We start from the raw sequence: 18,292 nt of genomic DNA, 5'->3' as shown, positions 1-18,292 counted from the left end.
GGTCCTCAGGCAGGCTGCTGAAGAGTTTTCCTCACACGAGGGAAGTTCAGCCTCTTGTTCCATTCAGGCCTTCAACTGATTGGGTGAGGCCCACCATGTTATGGGGAGCAGTTGGCTTTACTCAGTCCACCAATTCAAATGTTAATCTCATCCAGAAACAGCCTCACAGAGGTACCCAGAGTAATGGTGGACCAATGTCTTGGCACCCTGTAGCCCAGTCAAGTTAACATATAAAATGACCACCACAGCGGGCAGAGCACGGTGGCCAGCTATCCGAGGCAGTGATACTGAGCTCGCTGGGAATGTGACCGGGCCTCAGCCTCACAGGGAGGGTCCCCACCTCTGCCTCTGCGCTCTTAAAGCAAGAGCTGCCCACGTCATGGGCTCAGTCCTAATCTGGGGTTAGCAGAGCCCCCATTCTAGGCATCCCTGTGAGGTCAGCCCTTTCTGGTGAGCCCACACCGACACCCTTTGGGTCCTGTCCCCAGGAACAGGCCTGTTTTTTGTCAGAGTCTATTTCTGAGGTTGTGCAGGGCCCCACCTCCCGCTGTAACTAAACACCCAGTGATTATGAGCATGGGTTCCAGGGCAAGGGAGTGAGGCCCCAAAACAGCTCTGCCACTTACCTGCTTTGCAACCTTGGGAAAGTTACTTAGCCTCTCTGTGCCCCAGTTTTCTTATCCATAAATTGGCAATAACAATGGCCTCCACCTCAAGGAGTGTTTTGAGGAATCAATAAAATAATATAGACATTGTTCTTACCCATGGAGCCTCATAAATAGTAAGGCCTGAATAAATATTTACTGAGTGAATTATTGTCATTATTATTATTATTATTGAATTGGCCCTAACACATCAAAATGAATAAATTACCACAGTTTTACATGACAAACTCAGGAGTACACTTCTCCATTGGTCTTTTCCAACACTTCGAGAATAAATACAGGTGATTTTTCTTAGAGAAACCCCAGAGCCATGAAAGAAAAATAATTTTTCTATCATCAAAAAAATTTTGATATAAAAATTAAAACTTTTGCGTGGTATCAAAAACAAAGTTAATTTAGAGAAATAATAGATTTGAGAAAATATTTGCAATACAAAGAATAGAAGGTTAATATTTATAATATACAAATGAGCTGTTACAAATAGAGAAATTATTTTTTTTTTTTTTTTTTGAGACAGAGTCTCGCTTTGTTGCCCAGGCTAGAGTGAGTGCCGTAGCGTCAGCCTAGCTCACAGCAACCTCAAACTCCTGGCTCAAGCAATCCTCCTGCCTCAGCCTCCCAAGTAGCTGGGACTACAGGCATTCGCCACCATGCCCGGCTAATTTTTTGTATATATTAGTTGGCCAATTAATTTCTTTCTATTTATAGTAGAGACGGGGTCTCACTCTTGCTCAGGCTGGTTTCGAACTCCTGACCTCGAGCAATCCGCCCGCCTCGGCCTCCCAGAGTGCTAGGATTACAGGCGTGAGCCACCGCGCCCGGCCTAGAGAAATTATTTTTTAATTTTAAGTTGAGATAAGTGTATGAATAAGCATGTCACAGAAAAACAAATTCAAAGGGTCAATGAGCATGAAAAGATGTTCAAACTCAAGGCCATGCAAATTGTAATAACAGTAAGATATTATTTTTCATCTGTCAGACTGGCAAAAATTTTAAGTCAGTAACAAGAAATTTTAAGTGAGCAAGAAGATGTGGGGAAAACGAGCACTCTTGTTCAAATCTAGGAGAAATGGGAAATATTTCAGGCTTTTTGAAGTGCCTTCCGCCACAGCCATTATAATGTAAAAACACATATATTCTTTGACTTGATAGTCTCTCTTTCCTGGAAATGTATCTTATAAAAACAAAAACACTAGTACCTAAGAATATATATGTACTTGTCATGTAATTGTTCACCTGATTTAACAAAAAGATGCTCTTCAAAAGGCAAATGAATGGATAATGTCCATGTTATGCAGCCATTAAAAAGAATCAATTAGGGCTATGCCAGAGAGAGAGGAATTTCCTCAAGATACATATGAATAAGAAAAGCAAAAAGCAGAAAAGGATGTATAAAATGATCCAGTTTTGTAAAAGAATTAACCTAAAAACTCCAAGAATTCATCCAGCTATGCAAATATTTCTGTGTGAAATAAAAATTAACAACATAATGCATTAAGTATATGCTCTTTTAAATACATATTAACATATATAAAAGTATACAAATGGTCTGTCCAGAATGTTAACCACTAAAATAGTAAGAATCATGGTCTATAGGCAGTTGGAGAGAGGGAGTGGTTAAATGACCTTTAGCTTTATTCATAAAACTTTATTTCTTTGAGGAAAAAAAACTGAAAACAAATATGAGAAATGGCTGAACAGTGTGAATAAGGATGTTTGCTACATTATTCTTTGAAACAACAAAAAACTGAAGAAAATCTGACTATACATTCATTGTATAATAGGACGTCCAGTTTCCTCATCTGTACAATGGGCATGAACGACTACATTCACAAGTTGTTGAGGCCAAATGAGAGAATACATGTAGAAAGGCCCGACACTCAGTCAACATCCATCGATCCTGCCTCCCCAAGCACCTGCATAGATGTTTGCAAAGATGCTCTGGTGCCATTCCCAGGTGGGCAGCTGAAACTTTGGTCCAAGCTATGGTAACACATGGGGGACTAGAAGGTTGATCTGAACTTCCGGGAGGACTCTAGAAGGTGAGAGGCAGAGAGAACATCACAAGAAAAAAAATAACTATAGACCAATATCTTTTATAAATGTGGATGCAAAAATCTTCAACAGAAATATGAGAAAATCAAATACAGTGACATATAAGAAAAATTGTACACCATAACCAAGGGGGATTTATCTCAGGAATGCAAGGTTGGTTTGACATCTGAAAATCAATTAACATAATATATCATATCAACAGAACAAACAACAAAAATCACATGATCATTTCAATTGACACAGAAAAGGCATTTGACAAAATCCAACACTCTTTCATGATACAAACATTCAAAAAGCTAGGAACAGAAGGAAACTTTCTCAACCTGTTCAAGGGCATCTATAAAAAACCCCCACATCTACAATCATAATTAATGGTGCAACACTGGATGCTTTCCCCTAAGATCAGGAACAAGATAAAAAAATTTCTGTTTTCAGTGCCTCTATTAAATATTGTTCTAGCCAGGACAATTAGGCATGTAAAAGAAATAAAAGGTATTTATATGGGAAATGAAGAAGTAAAACTATCATTATTCACAGATGACATAATCTTATACACAGCAAATATTAAGGAAACCACTCTAAAGCTATTAAAATGAATAAATGAGTTCAGCAAGTTACAGGACACAAGATCAATATATAAAAATCAATAGTATTGCACTTGCAATGAACAATCTGAAAAATGAAATTTTAAAAACAATTATATTAACAATACCATCAAAGAGAATAAAATATTTAGGAATAAATTTAACTAAAGAAGTACAAAACTTATACACTGAAAACTACAAAACATTGTTGAAAAAAATTAAAGAAGATCTAAATAATTAGAAAAACATCCCATGTTCATGGATTGAAAGATTTAACATTGTTAAGCTGGCAATAGTCCCCAAACTAATATACACATTCAACACAACCCCCTTCAGAATTCCAGATGACTTCTTTATAGAAATTAACTAATTGATTCTAAAATTCATGCAGAATTGCAAGGGACCACATACAGTCAAAACAATCTTGGAAAAAAGCAAAAAACAAAGTAAGAAGACTCACACGTCCCAACTTCAAAACCCACTACAATCAACACTAATCAAAACAGGGTGATATTGGTACAAGAACAGACATATAAATCCATGGAATAGAATTGAGAATCCAGAAATAAGCCTACACATCTATGGTCAACTTATTTTTAACAAGGATGCCAAGGCCATCCAATGGGGAAAGAATAGTCTTTCCAACACACGGTGCTGGGACAGCTGGATAGTCATGTGCAGAAGAATGGTGCAAAACCCTTACCTCACACCATATATAAAAATTAACCTAGAATGGATTGAAGACCTCAATGTAAGAGCTAAAACCATAAAACTCTTAGAAGGAACCCTCGAGGTAAATCTTCAGGGCCCTGGATTTGGCGATCCAGCCCTTCCACTGTGGAGGAAGGCACTGTGATGTGTGTGCTCTGCCACGGGACACGCAATGCTCAGAGGAGGGAGTGTTGGGTTCCCAACATTTGTTCGGCTAAATGCATTGGTTGAATGAATGAAGGACCTCGCTAGCTAACCCCAAGGGGAAATAAAGCCAAGACAGACACACACGCACCCCATCTCTGCTGCGGACTGAACAAGGCCCTGCTGAAAATCCCTTTTTCCCTTCATCCTCCCTCCCAGCTCCCTTCCACAGACGTCGCCAGGCAAGCCCCAGAGTGGGTGCCCCTCTCCTGAAAGCCCTCTCCTATCAGTCAATGATTCACTCAACAGTCAACGATTGGCACCTGCTCTAGGCCAGGCCCTGAGCTGGTTGCTGGTGACACAGCAGGATGGACGTGGACCCTGAGCTTAGAGCACCACCGCTGTGCAGGGCCACAGCCGCGAGCCCTGGCTTTCCCTCCATGGTGCACGCTCTGCTCTGAACGTTCGGGGCACCACACACGACCTTCTACTGCAGTAAGGGGTGGAGATCAATGAAGTGACCCAGGAGCCATTTGGGGCACGAAGAGGCCTCGTGCGGCACCCAGCGAGGACGGAGCAGAGCACATGCACCTGTGCTAACTGCTCGCCACTCATTTGTCTGTGGAAAGATAAATAGCTTGTTTCTCCATGAGTAAGAATCCCAAGGAAAAAGCCAACTGCTCATGCTGGTGGTGGGAACAAAGATTGCAAAGCAGTTTAAGCAAGCAAAAAAAAGGGGGAAATTGAAAGGCCAATGTCGTGTTCATCTGGGCGCAAAGTGACGTCGAGCTCACCATCGCGCCAGATGGAACAAGGCACGGCAAGTCCCGGTGTTCGGGTGAAGGGCTCCACGGATGAGAAGGGGGCTCAGCGAACGAGGAAGGCTGCGGCCAGGCGATGTGATGCACTAGAAAGTCGCACTCGAATTGGGGAATCTGAGAGTGCCTGTTTTGTCTTACGATCCGTCCTTCCTGAAGCAGCAAAGCATTGGAAAATAGTCAAATGTCCGAAAAGTCAGAGCTCCCCTAAGCCATCAGAGGTTCATCCAGCCCACGGAATACACACAGCCTCTCACACAAATGTCTCAGGCATTCAGTAGAAATGTGTCCTCCTGATAGTATTCTAAGTGGAGAAAAAAACAGGATACAAAATGCTATCTGGCTGAAAGCACAACTCCAAAACCATACATACATTCATGAACGCCGACGAGAGAGCATGGGCAAGTCCTTAAGTTTAGAGGCACTGCAAATGACTTTTTTTTTTGCCTTTTATTTTTATGGTGGCTGTTACAGTATTGTTTGTGCAATTAAAAACGCTGAAATCAAAGCCAAGCCATTTAAGAACGGCTATAACTCAGATTTCTCCAGTGATATTTAAACGATCACTTACTGAGCACTGAGCACCAGGTCTGTGCCTGGCCCTGAGCGAGGAGGACTCTCGGATCCCAGAGACAAAAAGACACAAAGCCTGTGCTTGAGGAACTCACAGCCGGGGACAAGAAGAGGGAGGTGAGTCCTAAATGGATCATCGCAACAGAGAGAAAGGCGCCCAGCAAAACGCACACAGAAGTGAGCATGGCGCCACTGCCAACAACGGCGCTGAGGACGTCCAGGGCGCCCCTGGCGCTGGGTGGGGCAGGATGACCGGGCTGTGCCGCAACCACAGCCGACCCACGATCTCACAGCTTCACCCAGCCAGGTTCACTTCCTGCTCGTGCTGCTGTTCGCTGCAGGTTGGCAGCGGGGAAGAGTGGGAAGAAACTGCCTAGCACGGCTCCTCAAGGGCTGGGGCAAGTGCAGCAGCCACTACCGCAAAGGCTGCTTGTCGCTGGACCAGAAAGAGAGAGCTCCCGGGAGTCTGACACCGCGGATAAATAATCCGGCCCAGGCTTCCTCCCTCCTTCCTTTTTCCTCCTCTCTGCCTTCTCCTTCCTGCTTTTCCGTTTCTGCCCCTCCCTCCTTCCCTTCTTCCTTCCTTCCAATTTTACTTTTAAAAAAAGGAAAAGAAAAGAAAAATAATAATAATAATCTGGCCTAGGAGGTGATGCCCATGATTTCTGCAAATAACTCACTGGCCAGGGCCAGGCCTATGCACCCAGCCTCAAGAGGGCGGGAAGCCGATGCTGCCACGCTTGTATTTAGACTGCATCAGTGACTGTCATAAACACGCACTGTGTCAGGCTCTACACAAATGCGTAAGTTAGCTTATTCAATTCGGAGCAGAACATTAAGAGGCCAGGACTATTATCCCCGTCGTACCGGGGAAAGCGAGGTCCCAGGTACCCGGCGTTATGTAAGGTGCCCAGGTCACCGATACGCACCGGAGCTGGAATCTGAGCCCGGCCTCGGCTCCAGAGCGCCCCGCGTGCAGCTCTCTGCGGGCGGCTTCCAGGAGGCCTCTCGGTCTCGGGCAGGACAGGGACCAGGAGAGGAGTGTGGGGCCGGCGGTCACGGGCTTCCAGGGCCAGGACACTGCCCGCCCTCACAGGATGTCATGGATCCGGCATCTCTGCCCAAAGTGCACAACCTGGATGTGCCCGAGGGAACAATCCGACAAACCCGCACGGAGCGACGCCCTACGGAGCAGCTGCGCCGCAAACTGCGCACACCACAGCTGCGCACGGCAGCGAGCGGGGCCGAGGCGTCCCCGGCTAAAAGAAACCCACAGAGACATGGCGTGTGAGTGCCACCCTCAGTTCTCAGCTGGATACTTTGTTTTGGGGGGATGCTTTAAAGGCCTTTACAGAGATAATTGGCAATATTTGAGCACGGACACTGCATTAGGTGACGGTGTTACGTCAGTGTGAGCTGTCCTAAATTGGTCGTTACACCATGACATGTAAGGGAAAGGGCTGGTTCTTAGACACTGTCTGAAGCGCGTAGGCGTGACGGTCACGTATCCGTACTTCCTCTCAAAGGAGGCAGCAGATATCATCACAATAGCACACACCTATGGAGAGAAAAAATGAGACAAAATGCTAATAATTAGCGAATCTAGGTGATGGTAGACAGGCATTCATTGTACTAAGTTGCAACTTCATACACACTTGAAATTTTCCCAGAAAGGTATTTTTAAATAAAAACTGTCATCAGCCTTCTGTCCTCATGCTGTGTGTGTCCAGCCGGTGACACGGGCAGTCCTCACCACCGGCCTCTCCTGGGGGTCTGGCTCGTCCTGTCCAGATTGGCCTGAGAGGGTGCTCAGAGCTGTGGCTACGTAGCTCTGACTTTGTCACTTGTCCCAGCCTCTCCTCCCTCTGCGACACAGCTCTGAGCACAGGCTGTCCAGCCTGCCTCCTCCCCCCCGTTCTCACCAGTCGTTTCAAAGCTGGGGCTGTCTTTCCCCACTGGAGTCTTGACGGGAGAGACTGGAGCCCCTGCCTCAGCAACCCACCCACCCCGTCCTTGCTGACAGACACCACACCTTCCTCTAGGTGACCGAATTCCCAGCCCCTCCCTCTGCCCAGAGGACCCCAGGACAAGCAGGACAGGGCAGCAGCACACAGTCCATGCTCCCCTTGGACCTGATTTCTTACACAACCAGGTGTGGGGTCAGAGCCAGTCTCCCTCCACTGCTCTGGCCCCTTCTCTGCCCACACAGCCCTCCGGGGTCGGGGATGGCTCTCGGCGTGGATGCGCAAGTGTGTGGCCTCCGCTCAAGTGCAAGCCACTGTCCAGTCGAGTATGATGCCGAGGGCTCTGCTGATCTCACCTGGGCTCCCTCCGACCTCAGCGAGGGCACCTTTGCTGACTCCTCCCTGCTCCACGTGGTCTCTCAGCCCCCAGCAAGCTAGCCCAGGCTCGCTCTCACTGCGGACACAAAACTCAGGAAGGAGAGAGCTCATCGCTGGCGCACATCACTTCTACCATATTCTGTTGGCCACAGCAGCCCACAAGTTCGAGAGATGGAGAAATAAACAGATTCCACACGTAATGGGAAGAGCTGCAAAGTCACACTGCCCTGGGGACCAGGAGGGATGGGGGACTAGGGCCAATTTTGCAATTAATCTACAAAAACTCTGTGTGCCCATGAGTCTGCTCCTTTGCGTATGCCTGAACATGCGGGTTTGTGGGAGGTTCATGAGCATGAGAAATAAAAACCTCTGCTTTTACCACGTGGGGGGCTCCCCACATTCAAGGATTGTCAATGGTGGGCTCTCCTGTCCCCCTAAACATCTCTAAGAGGAAAACCACCATCGTTAGAAGCACCACCAGCTAGAAATTCCTTGCAAAATCCCTGCCCAGACCCAATGCTTAGCACATTTGCAGAATGAATTAACTTCTAGTAACTCTGCAAGTGGCATTGGCTACATAATTTGTGGGTCCCAGTGCAAAATGAAAATGCAGAGTCTTTTATTCCAAAATTGTTAAAAATTTCAAGACAACAGTCAAGAGAATAAGAAGTCAAGCCACTGACTGGGAGAAAATATTTGCAAAAGATACTCTGGTAAAAGACTCTTCTCCAAAATACACAAAAGACTCTTAAAACTCAACAATAAGAAATGAACAATTCAATTTAAAAATGGGCCAAAGACCTTAACAGACACCTCACCAAAGAAGATACAGGGATCACAGATAAGCGTATGACAAGTTGCTCCACATCACATGTCATCAGGGAAATGCAAATTAAAGCAACAATGAGATGCCACTACACGCCTATTCAAATGGCCAAAATCCAGAACAGCGACAACACCCAACGCTGGTGAGGACGGGCATTCCCGGCCCCTCGTTCACTGCTGGGGATGCAACTGGCACAGCACTTTGGGGACAGGCGGTCTCTTTCGGAACTGCGCATACTCTAACCACATCATGCAGCCTTCGCACGAAGTGGTGTTTGCACAAAGGGGTTGAAAACTTACGTCCACACAAAAACCTGCACACAGGTGTTTACGGCAGCTTTATTCATAATTGCCAAAATTCATAATCAACCAAGACGTCTTTCTGTAGGCGAATAGACAAACTGTGGCACATCCACACCATGAAATATTACTCAGAACTGGAAAGAAATGAGCTACCAAACCATGAAAAGACGCGGAGGACTCGTGAACGCACATGTCTAAGTGAAAGAAGCCAGTCTGAAAAGACGGCATACTACGTGAGTCCAACTATAGGAAATTCTGGAAACAGCGAAACTATGGAGACAGTGAGGAGATCGGGGTGCCAGGGGTTCACGGGGGGGGGGGGGGGGGGGGGGGGACAGGCGGAGCACGGAGGATCCTTAGGGCAGTGAAACGACCCAGTTGGATGCGTGTCACTATACGTTTGTCCAAACCCACAGAACGCACACGCCCAGAGCGAAGCGTGAAGGGAACCGTGGACTTCGTGACGACGGTGTGTCGGTGCAGGCCATGAGCTGGGCCCAGCGCGCCCCGGAGTGGGCGTCGCTAACGGGGAGGCCGCCATGCTCTGGGGCAGAGGGCGTCGGGAAACTGCTGCGCTTTCTGCTCAATGTTGCTGTGAAGCTGAGACTGCTCCACAAATACAGCCCAGCACGTCGCCAGCCGGCTGCGGCGAGGCATTGAATGAGCGCGGGGCCTGCTGGGTGTGGGGCTGGTGGGCCGGCCAGCCCGCCGGGCAGCGGGGCCACCACACACTCACTGCCGGCCACTTTCACTCATTCTTCATTCAGTGCAGATTTGTTGAGTGTCTCCCACACCCCAGGGACTGTTCTCGGTGTGGGGGACACAGCCGTGAAGAGACAAGTCCCTGCCCTCGTGGCGCTTACCTTCCAGGGGGAAGAGAACAGTAAACAAGACAGAGCAGCGTGCCCCGTGCCGGACGGTGAGCAGGGCTAGAAGGAGGAAGAAAGCAGGGGAGACACAAGGTGGGGGGCGGGCTCGGAGGGGTGGGTAAGGGGGTGGAACAGTCTCTAGGGTGTAGAAGGGAAGCTTCGCCACTGAGAGCTGGGAGGGGAGAGAGAATCCGGAACAAAAGCAGTGCAAAGGCCCTGAGGCAGGAGCATGGCTGGAGCCCGCGGCAACAACGGGAGGTGAGGTCAGGGAGGGAGGGGGCCAGACCGGTCACACAGGGCCTTGAGCAAGGCATTTGGTTTTTACTCCAAAGAGGAAGAGGCAGTCAGGGAAGGGTTTTGAGCAGAAATGTGACCTGGCCTGACTTAGTTTCGAAAGGATCATCCCGGCTGCTGAGAGGAGGGTAGGTGGGGTGGGGGGAGACGGGGCAGACACAGGGAGCCCAGTTGGGAGACTCGGGCTTCCCACCCCTCGGTGCAGGCCATCGGCCCAGCAGTGTCACCCGGGGCTTTTGCAGCCAGTTCTCAGGCGGCAGGAGGCGCTGGGAATTATTAATCACATGCCTGGGAGCAGCCCTCAGCCGGGAAGAAGTGGAGTTGAAGACTAGAGACCCGGCTCCTCACTCTGGTGAGGAAGTGACCCCGAAGGTGCCCGCAGCGCCCCCAGGCTCCCCGGCAGGACGGCAGGGCGGTTGCCCCAGGCTGCCGCCTGTCTGGTATCTCGCCCTTCATGGCTTCCTCCTCCCTTCCATGGTTCCCTGGATCCCTCCCGGAGAAACCTCTTGCCCTCGGGCCTTTGATCCAAGCATGTGCTTTGGGAGAACTTCAGTCAGGAGGGGAGCATGGCTGTCCTCTAGGCCAACTGAAGGCAGTGAGAAGGGGTGAGGTTCCACAGAACCTGGAGTCTGCTAGCTCCAGGCACCTGACTTCACCCCTGCAGGTGTGTCTTGGCCTCAGTGAACAGGTGCCCCGGCCTGAGGGGTTCAGCCTCCGGGACACCAAGAGGCAGGACTGTGGCCCGACCACAGGCCCTGGGGGCCCGGCTGCCGGCCGCGTCCCGCAGGGCGGAGGGGCTGAGACTTCGGAGTTAATGAGGTCCGGGCAGAAGCACAGCACTCTGAAAATGACAAACGAACAGCATTGCAGCCCGTTCCCACAATTACTATCAGTTGGCTGTAATATAAATATGCAAATTCCCTGGGCTTGAACTTTAACACCCTCTGTAGAGACCATTCATCTCTTTAAAGTATTAATTTAAGTTGTAAAAGGGCCCATACATCACGGCGTGTCATTTTGAAAACAAATATTAATCAATTTTACCCTCGGAATTGCGGCGCGGAGGCGGCGGGCGGCGGGCGGCGGCTGGCGGGAGATTTCCATGTCCAGCCGAGCGTAGGGGCGGCGCGATAGCGCGCGCTGCAGGCCTTATCTGCGCCCGCGCCCGCCGCGCCGTGCCCAGGCACCGCCATGCAAATGCGCCGCTATCTGGATAACCTTGAAGCCGGGACAGTAGGCCCAAGCCGCCTCCTACCTTCTCTTGTCCCAGAAATTATGGAGTTTGGAAAAGGCTGGGCTCGCGCTCCCCGGACGGAAGGAACAGCTCCGGCCTTGGGGATCCTGAGCAGGACGGGCGATCGGTCACTGGGCCACGTCTTCTTTCCCACCAGCCTTAAGGACCAGGCCACTAGCGGGGAGGGCCGGGACGGAGGGCCCCAGGCTTCGCGAGTGCGGGCCCAGAGGGGGTGGTCGCCTCGGCGGGACGGAAGAGGGCTTTGGAGTCTTACGGCCTGGGTTCCAAAACTGACTCTGCACATACACGCTGCGTACGTCTGTGTGGATTGATTTAGCTCCTCTGAGCCTCAGCTATAGGAACGGGGAAAAGGACCTAGATATTAAAGATATCAACTCAGAGTCGCTGTGTCAGGTTTAGAAATTATGAAAGGCACGGGCACCGAAATGGGTATGTAGTTGGTGCTGGAATTACATCGTCAACAATTATCACTATCCTCTGCTTTCTTCTGAGGTGACCCTTCTCGACTCCTCACCTGTCCCTCCTTTTATCCCTCCAAAGTGGGTTTGAGGGACAGAGCCCCCTGTCCCCGAGCTGCCAGTTGCCACCGTTCAAGTCTAACGGAATCTGCTGCACCCCCCCCCCAACTGAAAATCAGCCATTTCTTCACTTCTTTGCGACTAGGCCTCCCTGAAGTCCCTGGAATGAAATGCGAGTCCAGGTGAAAGGTTGACAGCCCCATTCCACAAGGCTCTGGCCACCCCCGACTTCCCCCAGGGTGGTAACACCACCCCCATCTTGAGCCCCTCCCAGAGCCATCCATGGCGGCCCGCACACATCCGATGGCACTCGCTGCATCCTATGCACGGGCGTGTGCTTGTGCACAGGACACTCGCCGTGGGGCTAACTGCCACCTCGCAGCCCAGAAAACCCTGGCTGCCTTCGCTGGCCCGCCTGCAAGGTTGGGACAGTCTTCCCTGGTGGGCTCTACGCGTGGAACTGCGCACAGCCGAAGGGTTCTCCTGAAAACGGCCATGCCGGCCGGCGAACATCGTCCACCACCCCCGGTAACGCCGCATATCCGCCAACGGCAAACGTCCGCTGGGGCAGCCACAGATCCTGGCTCAGGTGAGGAACAGAAATAGCTCCCCATCCTTCTCCCTCGTGTTCGGGTGAGGGAAACTCATATCATCACTTCTAACCCCGAGACCAGCGTCACTCAGGGATACAACAGCGAAACCCCCACCCTGCAGCCGTATCTGAACAACGTGGAGTATGTACACATATGCATGTCAAACCACATGTAAGCATGTGCACATGTATAGATTGAACCATATGTAAGTGTCTGCATTGCCCATGTGTTTGAGCCACATGCAAGCATTTACGTGTGTATATGGAACCACATGTATGTATGTGCACTACACATGTGTATATACATCATATTACATGTAAGTGTGTGTATACATCCATGTTGGTTCACATAGATGCATGTGCATGTATATGTTGAATCACACATAAGTGTATGCACGTTATGCTAGTCTATGACAGTGCGTACAAAAATGACATCCAGAGATAACGACAGGAAATAATTGAACACAGTGGCCATTAAAAAAAGAAAGAAAGAAATCCTTGTTCAAAGCACCCTATATTTAGATTTTTAATTCACCAAACATTCATCCCACAAAGGTTTATTAAGGACCTAGTAAGTTTCAGATAGATATCCAGTGAGGAGGCCAAAGGGCTGAGTTTCGGGGAGAGGAGCAGGCAGCTGGAGTTTTCACACAGTTCAGCAAACCTGCGACAGAGGTTCAGGCTATGAAAGAGGTGTGCTGTGGTAAATCCAGGAAATCCCAAACCAAGTCCTTCACTTCTGCCCTACACGTTAGTAATTAGCATGGCTATTCCCTGCTACTTAAGGAAAACCCACAGTACTGAAGGACGGGGGAACATAGAGGTGGAAAGTTCCAGAAAACAGGTACATTATTTTTAAGTGCATAGGGTTTTTCCCTAAGTGGAACATTGTAATAAGTTGGCCTTATTAGAGGTAATAAGATGGCCAGGAAACCCATCTTCGGATACAAGCCATGCTTCCCACAAGGCCAGGGTACCCTGTCGGCTGATTTCTAAGTTCCTAGAAACCAGTTACCTGATCGTCTGAACAGCAAGGACAGTGACCTTGGCAAGTTACTTATTGTGCTTGCATTTCCTCACCTGTGAGACAGGGTAACGTCAGAGCCTGTCCTCCAGCAGGGCTGTGAGGGTGGGACCTGTCCGGACAGTGCCGGTACTTGATAAGCACTCAGTATGCTAGTTATCATTAACCATCATCCTCACGACTGTCATTAATCATCCCCAGTAGACATTGCATTTTATTAACTCAGTGTTTTTCTTTAACTCAGTGCCAGCCTAACAATTAAACTAGTTGACATAAAAAATTCAGAAACTGTTTTTCTTTAAAAATACGAACCTCTGGGCCCCCCAGGCCCGCATTAGCCCCGAGCAACATGCTGCTGGCCCTACAGGCAGAGCGGTGCGTGCCGAGGGCCACACAGTCCCTACCCAGCCCACCCGTCCGTCTCTGCTGCTGCCTGGCCCAGGCGTGAACCTGAGTGTGAGAACCTTGACGTTCTGCTGGCGCCTCTCGGTGGACGGATGGGAAGAGGGAGAGGTCACGAGAGGACAGAAGGTGCTGCCCGAGCCGGGCCCCACGAGCTGGGTGCCCCCTGGCGCAGAACTCTTTCCAAACTCCCATGCTCAATTCCTTTGGTCCGTAAGACCAGAGGGAGGCCGAAGTCTCAGCTGTAATTTTTCAAAGCTCCAAGAGACAGACCCCCTTACTCAGGATAATGGGATGTCCAAAGATGGATGGGCGCGACAATGCACGGCGGGCCGGCTGTGTCGGAGTGTGTGGCGTGTCTGGGCGTTCACGTTTCAGCCTCTCTTACACGTCCTTCCACATTTAGCGTATTACGGATATTAGGGCAAAGTCGATCTATTAGACGATTACCTAAGGGAACTCAGCTGCTGCCATAAAGCCAATGAAGTTATGAGAGCGGGCCCGGGAGGAGTGGGGGCTGAGTACAACCTGCCAAGGCTGCCGACAAACGATGATAAAGTGACCGCTGGAGCCAGCGCTCGATGGAAATTGACAAGGTGAGCCTCCCCACCTAATGAACAGACCCACCCCTGCTCTCAGTGAAACGCACGGCAAGTTTAATCTCAAGAAGCATCAAAATAAATCCACTCCCACGTTTAGAAAGACACGTGGGCAGGAGCGCGGCCTTCGTGGAAGGGATGCGGGGTGGGGTGGCAGCAGGCGTGCTAGGGGCTTGCCCATCTACGGCATCCCGATGCACCTGCCTAAAAACACCTCCCCCACCCTCCCCGCCTGGTCCCAGAGCAGAAACTGAGGCTCAGATGGCGCCTACGTCAGAGACCCGAGCCTCGGAGAGCGGTTGTCTCTGTGACTCCCGGTAAACTGCGCAGTCTGGGCTCTTGTGAAGTAATGTCAGTTGCAGAACAATGCGAGCCTGCCAGGCAAGACACATTAGAGGAACAAGGCGGGTGGCGTGGGACGGGGGAGACACCCCCACCGCCACCACTCGGAATACAATGCACCAGCTGCACATTAATAAATATGTAATGTTTGATTAGAAATATGTATAGTATTTTTCCCTCCCCAAATGCCGCTCGCCCTCCGGCGGAAGACGGGCTCTGGCCCACACTGACGGGTTTCTTTCTTGCTTGCTTTGAAAATACGAACTCAAATGTTTTCCTGTCCCAGCTGTTTCCCCATTGTTGCTGTTTATCAGCTCGGAGGACGAACAGTGGGATAAAAACCACGCTTGCATTTCAAATGTGCCAGTCAGTCACTCCATTGTTCCGAGAAGAAAGCTTAATTGTCTGTGCTGGCAAACTTCTTTTTGGGGAATGTCCAGGTTTTAAGAAAAGCTATTCAGCTGTGCAATTTGTTTAATACATGCAGAGAAAAGCATATAAAATCACACGTTTTTCTGGGGAAAAAATTAAATAAGGGGAAAAGAGGAATTTGGGAAAAGAGCGAGTGACACGCTGAAGTTCTCCAACTTGCCCCCACCAGGCGCAGGTTTCTGCACCCTTTGCTGAAGCCTCAGCTTTCTCTTGGGACACTCTGGAGGGTCCCACCCAGTGGCTGGGCTTGGTGCAGACAGACGGCCACCGGCTCCGAGGTGACCGTGCAGGTGACACAAACTGTGGCTCACGCCGGCCAGGGCTCTGCCTTCCCTGCCGATCCCTCCGCCTTCTGTTCCAGCAGCCCCTGCTTTCTAGGAGCGAGGAACAGACGCAGCCAGCGGCGCTTGGGGACATATCTGAAGGTTTATTCTGGAGCCCTCTCCGGATTTCAGACTCGGGCGAGAAGAGTTCCTATGGATGAGGCTGGCTGTGCCGGAGCAGGAGGGGCACCGTCACTGCACCTCGCCTGCCGAGCGGGCGTGCGGGCAGGTCTGGGCACCCACCTAACTTTGGGGTGAGGGGCGTCTGTGGCTGCCCGGTCTCGGGCACCACACCCCCACGGCCAAACGCCACAAATGCGCTGTACAAGGCGCGCGGGCCTCCGCCTGGGCTTGCGTGTTCTGGGCTTACCTTGCAAGGCACCTGGCCACAAGAGCGCTCCGTGTCGCAGCCGGGTACCTGGGGACAGGAGAGTGGCTTCCAGTATGGGCAGGAAGACGGTCGGCGCCCGCCACACCCAGCTGCCTAAGAAACTGCCCTCAAGATGTGGATGGCGGTGTCACGTCCTGACTGTGAGCCAAGGACGACGAGCCTCAGCCATGCTGGAGCTGAGGGACGCCAAGGTGCGGGGAAGGCCCGAAGGGCAGGGGAATAAGAGGCAGCTCCACAATTCAGTCAGGGGGGCAGCGTCACCCATCCCCACTGCTCTCTCTCGGGGTTCACCTCAGCAATGTTTTTCTGTGACTAGAAAGAGACAGCACGGGCGTGAGGATCCCAGCCCGGCTCATAACGATGTCCCCCAAGCGTGGCGACGTTCTCCTGCTGCCATGCCTCAGTGTCCATCCCAGTGGATGACTCACAGCCACCCCCTGAGGTTGACGTCACCGTCACGCCCATCCAGGAGAGGGGGCTCGTCTCCCAGCCCCCCACGGCTGCCAAGCACGCTGTGCAGAGAAAATCCCAGCTGGGAAGGGTTAAGCGGACCCATTGCCCACTCTAAACCAGCACCTCCCGGGAGAGACTCAGGCCTGGCCAGGGCCGGCCTCTGTAGGTGGGACGTCTGATCGGAGGGGCCCTGGGGGTCCCCAATCTCTGTCACACTCTCCACCGTGATTATCTCAAACATGTTTTTCTTTATGGAAACCCTTGATTCTTCTCTTCCTCTCTCTCCCTCTCCCGGTGACAACCTCAAGTTGTCACCCCATCTCACAGAGAACATACAAGGGACAAATACTGGCAGGAGCACAGTCCATTTCCTGTCACCACGCGTGGGGGCGCACGACACGGTGCCTGTTCCTGGCCCGTCCTGCCTGTGTGGAGCCACCTCACTGCCACCTTCGAGCCCAGGCCGCGCTCCCTAAGGGACAGCGCTGTGCCACTTATCTCCTCTGTTCCGTGCCTTCAACTTCCCTCCCCCTGCTGGCCACTGCGTCACCATGGAAACTTCCGAGGGCTCTCCTGACCTAGGAAAAATGGGCACGCAACATGATAGACTCAGGAGGGCAACCTGGGCACACCACCCACCTGTCCTCCCTCCCCGATCCCTGGAAGGAAAGCTCTGTTTAAAAGACAAACAGTGAATCCATAGCCATGCTGGCAGAACTTGTCCACAGTCCCTGGAAGATGGAAAGCAGATGGAGTCGGGCTGGCGGGATCAAGGACCCACAACCAAACCACGGCAGCCAGAGCTGCTGCGGAGCGAGAGACGACCCCACGTAACCCTGTGTTAGCAGCAAACACACGCAAAGGGCAGGGGGTGGAGCGTTCGGCGGGGAAATCAGTAAAATGACTGTTCAGAACCGATTTTCATTGGAACCATTGGCGATGACACCTGCCCTTGTGTCCAAATGGGAGGCTGCAGCAGCACTTGACCGGTCGCGACCCAAGGATTGCACACTAACGAACGCGAGTCACGCCTGCAATCGGTTTACCCACTGCCTTGCCGCAGTGGGAGCACAGGCACCTTCACTTGGGAACAATGAAGTGGTAGAAACGTTTCTTTCCATCCAAGCCTAAAGAATTGTGTCATGATGTAAGTACAGTCCCAGAAACCCTCCAGGCTCATTCACAATGAAAACAAAAAATATATAAAATACCTAGGAATAAACCTACCAAGAAATGTCCAGGACCTATGTGAAGAAAACTATAAAAGTTTACTGTGGGACATAAAAGGAGACCTGAATAAATGGAAAGGCATAGCCATGGACCTGGATGGAAACACTCAATATTGTAAAAATGTCAAATCCCCTCAAATTAAACTATAAATTCAATACCATCCCAACCACTATCCCTACAGAATTTTTTATGGAGCTGGACAAGTCAATGCTAAAATTCATTTGAAAAAGAAAATTCAAGAAAACAGCCAAGAAAAACGTGAAAAGGGAAAACAATTGTTTGCACATTTGTCCTACAAAATATGTAAACAGATTGTAAAGTATTTAAAAAAGCATGAAGCTGATAAGACTAGGCAAAGAAACCAAAAGAGCTGAATAGAAAACCCAGAAAGGGAACACATATACAGGAAAAATCAGAGAATTGATGAAGTTTTCTATACATGAGATTGTGACATTTAGCTTTCCATTTGGAAAAAAGAAAAAGTCAGATCCCTACCTCACATCATATACAAAAATAAATTCCTATTGCACTAAGAAGTCAAGTTAAAT

At 50.3% G+C, this 18,292-nt stretch overlaps 1 long non-coding RNA gene across 1 annotated transcript in view; it reads right to left on the bottom strand.

The window, feature by feature from the left end:
- Nucleotides 1-5,559: 5,559 nt before the first annotated feature.
- The window catches only part of LOC105871202 (uncharacterized), a 37,268-nt gene continuing 24,535 nt past the window's right edge, over nucleotides 5,560-18,292 (bottom strand). Inside the window, exons 2-3 of the long non-coding RNA XR_012913668.1 lie at nucleotides 16,041-16,088; nucleotides 5,560-7,108 (exon numbers count right to left, since the gene is read on the bottom strand). This is a non-coding gene — a long non-coding RNA (uncharacterized LOC105871202). The remainder of the gene's footprint in view (nucleotides 7,109-16,040; nucleotides 16,089-18,292) is intronic.

Source organism: Microcebus murinus, chromosome 20, assembly GCF_040939455.1.
Source record: "Microcebus murinus isolate Inina chromosome 20, M.murinus_Inina_mat1.0, whole genome shotgun sequence".
Classification (NCBI taxonomy): domain Eukaryota; kingdom Metazoa; phylum Chordata; class Mammalia; order Primates; family Cheirogaleidae; genus Microcebus; species Microcebus murinus.
Note: the sequence above shows the minus strand (reverse complement) of the source record. Positions and strands in the feature narration are given on the sequence as shown.